Genomic DNA, 12,064 nt, shown 5'->3' with positions numbered 1-12,064 from the left:
CATATTTGCTCTTATTAAGTGTATCAAATCCTAATATCTATTTAATTAAGGATAGTTTAATTAAATTACCTATTTTTATTTAAAAATTAGTATTTTTTTAAGAAATATGCAAATGGCTAAGCAAACTTTATTTTTTATCGGGAAGGGGAGGAGCTTTAACACTTTTGATTTATAAGTCAAAGCCATAAGCTACCGTGAATTTTAAGCCACAGTGAATTTATCTTAAATATTATCCTATTATAAATACCATACCATCAACATCAGCTTTAAAGGCCCAGAAATACTCCTAACTCATTGAATTTATCTCAAAAACACACTATTATAAAGATTCACATGACACTCTTACATTGGTCCACGTGGAAGGACAATAATTTGAAAAAATAATGAACAAGTTGAGTCTACATACTGAAAAACAAAATGGATAAAATATAAACTCCAGCACAAATTCACTAAAATCAGTTTCAATAAAATAATCTCTTCTTTTTTTTTCTTGTATAATTTTCCCTCCATTTTCTTATCGTTCTTGTTTACCTTTCCCCCCTCTTTTTTGGGTGAAACTACTAGTAACAAAAATGTAAATGTGCATGAAGGGTAAATAGTTAAGAGTAAAGGGGACTAGGGGAGGGAGGTGACCATCATGTTATTTTTATGTTATGTTTTTGGGTATGCCAAATCATAAGGATCACTTTTGGCATTTCATTTGGTGATTAGGTAAAATGATTTGTTGCTTATTCAATTTTTTGAATCATTATCGGATTTATGATTATCAATTTCGACGAAATTATCTATAATATTTCTTTTTTATTGTGTTGTTTATAAGTTGATCAAAGGACGATGTGTAAGAGTTTTCCAATGGCAGATACCGAGTAATGGTAGCATGTATGAATGCACTCAACTGCTCATTTTACAGTTTCTTAAGAAAATATATATTTTCCTTTCACGTGAACCAATAGAAGAGAGTGATGGAGTAATGGTAGCATGTATGAATGCACTCAACTTGCTCATTTTACAGTTTCTTAAGAAAATATATATTTTCCTTTCACGTGAACCAATAGAAGAGTGTGACGGAGCAGCTACAGTCATTCAAGGGCGTTCGAGCGGACACCCTTCGCCGAAAATAATATTCACGTCAAATTCTATTATTTCTTACTATCATGAAATGTTGAACACTCTTGAAACAAGTAAGTCTCCTGGCATGGTAGTAAAGGGCGTTAAAGGGGGTTCAGAGTAACCATGAAGTATTATGTTTGAAACTGATTCGTCACAATCTATAAAATAGTTTGAGAGTTTTACACTCTATATCACTTGGCCTGAGCTTATAACCAAAATGAGCTCATATTTTAAGATCTTACACTGTGTTGCCCATTTTGTTGATATTTTCAGATACATAGAATAAAGATAACAATTTCTTAATTTGTGATTATAATTTTCATTTTTTTATGCTTAGAAACTGTTTGAGAGTAATATTCATGCTTATCATCACAAATTTAAAATTGACGGGTGTATTAAAGTGAGAGTTTAAAAACTCTATTGTTGGGGTTTTTAAAAGCATCTAAACTCACATATTTTTGTGATTTGTTGAAATTGTTGACAATTAATGATCAGGGTTCATTGGAATGTCATTTAAAGTTGTGGTTAAAATTTGAAGCTATTCGGTGAAGATTTGAGTTATTTGGTGATGTTTTCGTGGGTTGAAGTTCGTAGGAGATGAAACTCATTTTTTGTATAATTTTATATAACAGTGTAAAAAAGTATATAAACACCTCTTGTACACAATTTCATATTTTTATACAAGGTTGATTCAATGTTTATAGTAATTACATAATACTACATAATGCTGTGAGGATCCAAATTAGGGTAGAAGGCTAGTAGATAGTCTCGTTATCCGTTCTTATTAGTAGTCGCATTATTGCAATATAATTCCTTGTGCTCCGATTTCTGCTATTATTTGTTATTATGTGTTATTTCCTGTGCTTTGGTTATCCTGTGTCATCTGCTCTGATTTCTGCTATTATCGGTTATTTTCTGTGCTCTGATTATCCTGTATTATCTGTGTCGCTTGCATTATTTCATTTCCATATCGCTTTAAATCTCTTATCCGAATCTCTTAACCTTATCTAACCGTATCTGACTTCTTTTTATGCTTTTATTGAGCCGGGGGTCTTTCGGAAACAGCCGTCCTACCTTGGTAGGAGTCAGGTCTGCGTACACTCTACCCTCCCCAGACCCTACGATGTGGGATTTCACTGGGTTGTTGTTGTTGTTGTTGTTGTTGTTGTTGTTGTTGTTGTACATAATGCTGTATACCGATGTATAAACAATGTAGCGAAAAAATTGATTACATGAATGTAAACTAAATATGATTACGTGGGTGCAATATATTACATTGACTTGTATAATTTTTTAAAAATTCCAAATATTTCTTTACGTTGCTTTAGCAGGCTTCAAAACTCGCGAGCTATAGAAGTACAGATTTCCTCATCATCCCTCGATCAAAGTTAAATGAGGATAGCCGCATCATTCACATACAAATCCCCTTATAATGTCTTTCTTCGATGAAATCGACCTTTAGGTTGTTGTCTTTTCCACAATTATCTTCACTATCTTTTTTTTGGTTAATAAATAAATATTAACAATCCTGCTATGGCTAGCCAGGATCAAAAGAGGCTAGGGATCAGAGGTGCCTTGCTCAATATCGTATGTTCCTACATTACTATTATAGATATTTAATTTTCTTTCAAAAGTAGTTCCTAAAATGTTTGCTCAAACACTTCCGTTAGCAAATACCGAAGGAACTACAAAGATCTTTGGTCTTCCAAAAAGTTTTCTCCTAGATCCCTCCCTCCTTTGCTAGGACATTCTCCGCTCTATTCTGTTCGCGGAAGGTATGTGTGTGATCACTGAATTCCCGCCTCTGGTCATCGACAACCTATATTCAAAGGCAATTGGCTCATATATTAGGTTATTATTTTTTAGTATTGTAAACACTTCAGTGGAATCTGTCGCCACCTCCAGTGGTGTAAAGTGTAACATCCAAAGTCCAAACCTTGCATCAATACATGAATTTCAGCCATGTTATTAGTGCACTAAGGTAATCCCTGCATAAAACCAATTACCCAATGTCGTGTTATTCATCATCACTCCCCATGTGCCTTCTACACTAGAGTTACCTAAGGCATACCCGTCAATATTCAATTTATAGGTGCCTCTAGAGGGGGCTCCCATCTCACTGAGATGGCTTGTGCTGGTGGTGTTTTGACCGTTGGTTCCCATTAACAGGTGAAATTAAAGTGTCTTAAAAATTGTGTTATTAACATGAACATCGTCTATTTCGTTGTTAAAAGGGTTAAGTTTCTAATGATCCAAACATACTAGAAGCGGAAGGGGAGAATATGATCCCAGTTCAGTATATTATTGAAGGCTCGGTTTCTAAGTTTTCTCCAAGTTGTCTGTCAATCATCGGGGTTAAAAACCATGTCTGCTTTGCATGCATTGTTAGTGCATCTCTGATGAAGATATAGCCAAAATTTCCTTTCATTAGGGAAAAAGAAGAATATGTGAAGGGTGGAATCTTCATTAGTAGTGCAAAATTTGCATCGTGGGTCAACGTTCAGGCCTATTATGTTGAGATGTTGGCTGCAGGAAAGTCTGCCATGGAGAGAGTCAGAGGAAGGTTTTGATCTTGTTTGGAGTTTTTAATTTCCAGGTAAAGCTCTTCTCATTTAGGTAGTGGTATTTTCTTGACTTGTTGTCAAGGAGAGTGTAATCACTCTTGGCACTGAATTTGGCATATGTTGTTAAGTGTCTAGACAAGCTTGTCCTCATTAGTGGTGGTAGCAGGGGCAAAGGTTCCTTCGATAATGTCCTTCACAGATTTAGGGAGAGAGAAGGAGATGTCCAAGTTCCAATGACCTTTTACGCATGGGTCTCTAACTTAGGTGAATTCTTCATTGTTATTCAAAGGTCCTTGAACGATTCCCCTAACATTACCTATAGCAGGAATCTAGTTATCAATGCAGAGTTTTACTTGGTCCCCTTTGTTAGTGATCCATTTGGTGGGTTAGTTGCATACGTCTCATCCATTTAGTATGCTTGCCAAATTCTAGTTTTTGGTTTCCAAGAAGGGTGATGTCAGTTGCAATGTTTTGCAATTAGGACTTTGCTCAGAGACGATCAGGTTTGCATATTAATTCTCGAGGAACAAATTTAAGTTTTTGTTTAATTATTTATTGATTCAGGGATTGGAGGTTTTTACAGTAAAAAGTATATTAAATAAGAAGTATGTTAACTTCGAAATATCGGAAAAGCGCCTAAAATGCCCTCGAGCTATGGGATTTACAAAAATATCCTCCGTTTACCTTTACGCTCTAAAATGCCTCTGCTGTCAACCTATTGGGCCTAAATTGCCCTTATTTTTAACGGCAGGGAACCCAATAGATGGACGGAGTACCAAATCACATAGTTCAGGGGCATTTTAGGCCCTTTTCTGAAAAAATAATTATATTTTTTATTTATTACATGGCACGTTTTAATTGGTTGGTTTTAAAGTTAACCTAAACTAATTATATCCCAACACAAAATCTGAATCCACCTAATCCTCCTTGACTTAAAATGGTGAATGTACCAACATCCGTCCCCGCCAGTGAGCCACCATTAATTTCCATCGTCCTTTCCTCTATGGAAACAACCCAAAACCTCCATTAAAATCACCACCGTAACACCGTACATCCAATTGGCCCATTGAGCCACCATTAACTAGCCATCACTGTAAATCTTGTTTATGCAAACATTCATATGTTAAAGTTTGAATCTCAAAATTGATAACGTCTAAATCCACTCCTCAAAGAGAAAGTGTATATAGTCGTTGCAATATAATTTACCCAACTATGAGTCGGGGTCGAATCCCACGGAGAACAATATAAAGGCGATTAAGAAAGTAAAGCTAAGCCAGACACTTTTCAATATTTGTTTTTTGATTTAAAACTAACAAAGATAAACTAACCTAGAAAGCAAATAAAATTATCTATGACCACAAGCATGGATACAAGAGAAAAATGCTCTCAAGTAACGATCCAATGTATTTCACGATTTTCCAACCAAATCAATGAATTTTAGTTTATACTTTTCCAAGCCTTAGAGTGTAATATTAAACACAACCAATTGAATCCCAAGTTAACTTTTATATTCCTAGCTCAAGTTATTAGATGAGGTTTAAAGCCCCAAATCCTTGTTAATTAATCTTTTCCAACCTCAATTTTTCTCTACCGAGCTCAAATCGAAGTAAATGGGCAAGTCCTAGGGTTAGCTAATCCCTTAAGAAACATTAAAGAACAAGATTAATTAAAGAAACAAAGACCCACTTCATTAGAAATAAAAATCATTCAATACATAAGCACAACAAGAGTTTCAACCCAAAACTTTAACAATGTATATTTCTATAAACAAGTTTCAAGCATTGGAATGAAATACTACACACTTAAATATTCAATACAAAGAAATGAAGTAAAGGTTCAAAAAATTGCTCAACCAAATCTTCAACACCCAAGTGTGGTGTAAGAACCCTAAAAATATTCCCACATCAAAATCTGATAGACCAAAACAGCCGCTATTTCCAGATTTTTCAGATTTGCAATTCTCACCACATTTTGTGCTTCTAGCCACTTCTGTCATTTTCTTCAATTTGGCTCTTTTGTGCATCGTTTTCACTTGGTTTCCTCCCGATCACTTCTAAATCACATAAAACATGTAAAGTGGAAGTAAACAATATTAAATGCACTATTTTTTCAATCAAACGTAGCAAAAATCTAAAGTTTAAAGAAGAGATAACTTTGTAAAATACCAACTTATCAATAGCAGGGGCATTTTAGAGCGCAAAGGTAAACGGAGGACATTTTTATACCAAATTTTATACTTCGAGGGCATTTTAGGCCCTTTTCCTTAGAAAGATTAAAAATAAATGTTTGGAGTATTGTTATTAAATCTTAACGATAATGGCTTGAATGGGTATTCACTCTTTGTCTAAGGACAAATGGCCCGACCAAGAAAAAAGGGAAATTTACACAAATGATTAAACTTTTTTATTTTTTTATTTTTTTAAAGGCATAGCTACACTTTTGCTAATTACATTTCGTAGCTATAGTAACGTGTATTCAAATTCGATTGTATTCCAATTCGGTTGTATTTCGCTGTATTCAATTCGGATGTATTCAATTTGACGGTATTCATTCGTAACTACTTTTACGTTGTATTCAACTTATTGTATTTAAATTCGGTTGTATTCAAACAACATAAATGCAAAAAAATACAGGGATATTCAGCTGTATTTAAAATTCACTATGTTCATTTGTAAAAATCTCTTTCGAAATACAAGCAAAAAATACATAAAGAAACACTATATTTTATACTAAAAAAATAATGAATACAATGAAATACACTCAGATCTGAGATATAAGAAAAAAAGATACACTCAGATTTGAGATACACGAAAAAAAAATATAATCAAATTTGATATACCAGAAAAAAATACACTCAGATTCGAGATACACCACCGGAGATTTTCCATTGCCGGCAACAGCACCGTCGTCCGGTACGAATCCAACCAAAAACCATTTCCTTTTACGTATTCAACACAAAAACAAATACATCTCAAGCAACAACAATGACAAATACTCAGATCTAAGAAATACATTCAGATATGAGAAATACCCTCAGATCCGGCAATGGCGCCGTCGTCTGGCCTTCAAACATTTCTTTTCCACCGCAGTCAACGGCAAAGTTCGCCGCCGCGATGGACAGAATCTATAGAATCTTGACATATTTAACCAAAGTTAACACTCAACGCCCTATTAACCATGACAACCAAGAACTTCAAACAATTATTGAAAATCTTTGATGGGTCCTGAAAATTTTCAAGAAAAGAGAGAATCCCTTCGATCCCATTGTATAAAAATAGTTTAAAATTCTGTATTTCCATACGAAAGTCCCGATTATATTAACCTGGATGTCATTTTCTTGATTCCGTACTTAATAGAACAAGAGTTCATGTATATGAATGGATGAAAAAAAGAACGAGAAAACAATGGAGAAAAACATAGTAACATAAATGAAGATGGTGGAGAGGAGGAAGAATTGTAAAGACGCAGAAGCTAGGAGGAAATACTCAGATATGAGAAATGAAGATGGTGGAGGAGGAAGAATTGTAAATACACTCAGATTTGATGTGAATTGTAATTAGCTATTCAAAGTTAGCTATGTATTGTAATTATTTTAAACTATAGCTACTAATGATAAATACCTAGTAAATGTTAGTTACACCAGGTAAGAATCCCAAGAAAGAAAGAACCTCCTTTTTTCGAATCTGGGCCTAATGTATTTGGGCTACATATTTGAAATGTTGTATTTAGGCTACTATGTTACAATGTATATTTATGGGTTGTATTGTGATGAAATTTTCTCTAATAAATTCCTAATGATACATGACACTTTCGTGTAAGAATATGACATTTGATTATAAGTAATACGGTATACATGCATATACGGACTCCTTAAAAACACGCTTGATAAATTGTAATTAAATTATTAGTATATAAATATGTTCTTCAATCCATTCAAAACCAAAGGGAAAGAGAGAAATAGGAATCATTTTAGAAAGTTCAATGCATCTCAACAGGATGGAATAAATACAGTTAATGTAACAATATTTGTTTCTCTTTTTTTGCTCATTTATTTATGACATGTTAAATTTGAAACTAGCTACAAAAGTATAAATTTCAACCTTCTAAGGTAACAAAATCAGATAGTACCAACTGAAACTAAAGAACATTATGTAGGTCAATAATTGTACACTTACAGTATACAAGCAAAAGGTCAAAGCATTAAATGTACGAGGAATAAAAACATTATTTACTGGTGGAGTTCCAAAAATTATGCAAGAATTTGAGATTAAAGAAAAAAATGTATTTGTACTTTTCTCAAAACAAACAAAATATTCATAGTGCATTTACAACTAAAAGCCCCAATTATTGTTAAATACACTTAAACTATATATACAATAATGAATAAATGTGAGTGTAAAACTTTACGTTTTCACAACTTATTTTTGGGTTATATTTTACTATTCGATATTAAAAAATATAAATATAATTTCATGAACTTTAGTAAGATTTTAATGACTGCGAAAACGAATTTATTAGTGGATATTAAAATATATCCTATTAAATGCTAAATAATACCTATAATAAACAGCTATTTGGAAAGAATATTTTCTAGCATCTTCAGGGCTCTTCAACTCCTATAACGCAAAATTCTAGAAATATTCTAATGAATTATAGATAATTAAAATATGAATAAAGGGTATTTGATTTAATGAAATCCTATTAAATGCTTATAATTGTTTTTATTTTCTCCCTTTATCAATTAGCACTAATGATTACTATCTACCTAATATGTTAAATTTTGCTCATTAATCTTATAAAAATGCACATCACGTATATGCCTAACACGAACCATTGAACGAAATAATAGAGCATAATTGCAATCTTGCCAGGGATGTAAAAAAAATTCTTCTGCCTGCCTGTTTAAATTTGAGCCATTTAATCCTTGTTCCCAAAAATTGCTATTTGTTCTCTATATCGTGTACCTCACATCAATAAAAGAATGAGAAGTTCTACTTGAAATGCCAAGAATATTGCCGTCATATGTAGCTTTCCGAGCTTTGGTGTTCATGTAATTCCCAATAGTGGTAGCAATCTTTATCCTCTTCTGATTTGATTATCTCTGGGAGGTATGCATACGAATTTGATTCAATTTTAATTTCTTAAACTGTATTGTAGTTATATATAACTTCTCTTTAATTTTTCTTTCAACTGATCAGAATTACATATTAAAGCATAATTGTGTATGGATCTTGCAAATCACTGTGCACATGCTTTAAAATGACCAGTATTGACGAATCTTTGTTATGATTTGTGACTGAATATTGTAGAGCTCGAATTCTAAATTTCAAATATGAGGAAAGATTTATTATTTGGACTATTCTTTCTATATATAAAAAATTATGACTATTTTAGCAGGTTAGGCGATCAAATGAAAGTATTTGTAACTGCGAAAGAAATAACGAAAGGAGACAATAGCTTCTAAAAGACCTTTCACGAACACATAAAGAATCTGTTGGATTCTAATAACCAAGTAGAACTTCCGAATAAATTTGGTCTATAACACAATAATATAACATTAAAGTGACAAATAAAGATTTGTGTGTTATCAAGAACTTGAAATATAAAATTGACTAGCATTCAGAACAAATTAAATTAATTCGTCATTAATTTGTTCTAAATGCTAGTCAATTATATAATTTCAAGATCTTAATAGCACGTGAATTTTTATTTTTCACTTACTATTATATTATCGTGTTATAGATCAAATTCATTTAAGGAGTTTTATATGCCCCCAAAGACCCCTTATTTGTGTTGCCTAGTATACCCAATGATTGGATACACAAAAGGAGACGAGAAAGAGCTGTCTTACTTTGCTCTTACTATTATCATTCTGTTTATATTTTATCTTGTTAATTATTTAGTTCTTGCTATATTTTTCTTGTTTATCACACTTTTATTTATTTTTTATTTTCATTCCTCTCTCTCTCTCTCTCTCTCTCTCTCTCTCTCTCTCTCTCTCTCTCTTATTTTCTTATTCAATTCTCTGATTTTATCCTCTTTTTTATAAATTCTATTATTTTGGATAGTTGAAGGGGTAAATTATTAAAATTTATTATTTTATAAAACAGTAAAGCTTTTTATACTAGTTATCAAATTCACCTTATTATTTACTAATTTTCGTATCCGCGATGTGCGGTCAATATAAAAAAAGTTAGTTGTAACAAATTTTATACGTATATGTCGAAATAAAAAAGAGCTAAGTGTAATATATTTTATATATCAAAGTATTAAGTATGTAAAATTATCATTGTTTCAAACTTCATTATTCACGTGTCTGCAAGTCTTTAATTGCTTTATCTAATGTATTTTTATTAAAGTTATAATTAAAGTTTTTCCACTTACGTCTGAGAAAACAGCTGTACTATAAATATTTTTTTATTAATTTCAACCGTGGATTACTTTATTAAAATTGAAACACGATTGTACGGTTTTCGCAATTATGTATTTGATTTTTTTTCGCACTTAATCCTTCTAGTTAAATTGTAGGATTTCATTCACTCTAATAGTGTAATTACGCTTGTACAACTGAACAATACACTTATAATTACACAATGATTACGTTATGACAAACAAACAAGTTGTCGTAATTACTATACTGTAAATTACTAAGTTGTGTAATTACACCAATTCCAATTACCAGGTGGCTTTCCAAACAGAACCTTAGTTTTTTTTTTATGTATGTGCAAAATACTAGTGAACGCTTGCGTGGAGTACTAAGTACACCTTCCATTTCAAAATAAATTGTGTTTTTAGCTTCGAGGCACCCCTTAAGAAAACTATTTATTCCTAGAAAGTAAAATGTATTTTCACTAACTTATCCTTAATAAATTAATTGAAAAAAATGTAGCTCTTTGGTACTAGTAAAGTAGTAGTTTATTCATTATGTAAAATTCTCTTTATTTATATAAGGATAAAAATAAAAAAAACATCATTTAATTATGTAAAATTGGACTTATTTTGAAGCGGAGGGAGTAACTAATTAACTCCCATGAAGAGCAAGCAACAAAGCATCTCATTGATTGACTAGCAAATATTAAATAAAGAAAATAAAGTCACTAACCCTCCCCCCGCCGTTTTTTTTTTAAAATCTAAATGGAGTATATATCTTCCTCTCCTTTATTTTACCGAGATTCTTAAATGTGATGTAAAGCTGTGGTAATAGCTTGTTGGTCGTGAATATATTGAGTCCGCAACTTAAATGACCCCAAAAATAGGATTTTGATCCAAAATAATTCACACAAAAAAAAAGTTATAAAAGTGTCTTTTGCGCAAATTAGTGTGCAATAGGAGTTAACTGTGACGGCTACAGTTAAGTTCTATTGCGCATTAATTTTGTGCGCAATAGGGGTTAGTTTTATTTTCACCACACTTTGTATAATTTCAAAGTTTTGAAATTCACGTTTTTTCCATACTAAAAACCAAAGATTAGTCATGTCTCAAAACTCCGAAATATCAATATTTTATATAGAACTTGATATCTTTTTCTGCGAACAATAATGTAGGCTCAATACATCAAGCATATCTAAACGTTTGGATCGTCGTTTTAGGGGTTGTAAAGTATCCCGATGTAAGTTTTGTTTGGAAACTTAATATCGTTAGGTTTAAGTGTTTTATTTTGTTAGGTTTTGATTTAAGCGTTTTATTATTTAGTCAAGGCATTACTTTATTTGGAATATGTCGAGATTTTTTTCATAATTAATTTAGAACATCGCACAAGTTATTAATAAACTATAATAAAGACTAAGATAACTAATTATCATTAAGAAAATAATACAAGAATATATATTTACATAAAATGTAAATATATATTTTTATCCTTATATATATAATATTAACATAAAATGTACAATTTATTTACATATACACAATCTCTAATCAGTCCCACATGTGGGAGCCTTTAGAGTAACCCTAGGCCTAAGGCGATCCCCACCACGCTCACCATCATCTCCATCCCCCTTCTTTCTCTTAATAATAGGATGCTCTATGTCATGAGCATCATTCTTTCACTTCCTTGCGCCCCTGAGCATAATATGTTTCTTCTGGGGTTTACGTGCGCTATGTACGATCGGAATTTCATCAGCATCAGGAGACGGGTCCATCTCATCAGGAGACGAGTCCACAGGCGCAGAAGGATGAACCTGAAATAACATATAAACAATTAGTATTAATTTTAATTTAGATTTAATTAATACATTATCTTTTGGTAAAAAATCAAACATGTGTGTCGACGGGCTCCTGAGAGGGCTGATGAGAGGGCTCCTCAGCTGTCTCCTCACCTCACCTCTATCACCACCCCCTTCTGCCACCACCACCTCTATCACCACCGCCTCCACGAGCATGATCACGAC

Source organism: Lycium barbarum, chromosome 4, assembly GCF_019175385.1.
Source record: "Lycium barbarum isolate Lr01 chromosome 4, ASM1917538v2, whole genome shotgun sequence".
NCBI classification, from domain to species: domain Eukaryota; kingdom Viridiplantae; phylum Streptophyta; class Magnoliopsida; order Solanales; family Solanaceae; genus Lycium; species Lycium barbarum.
This window is presented reverse-complemented; position numbering follows the sequence as displayed.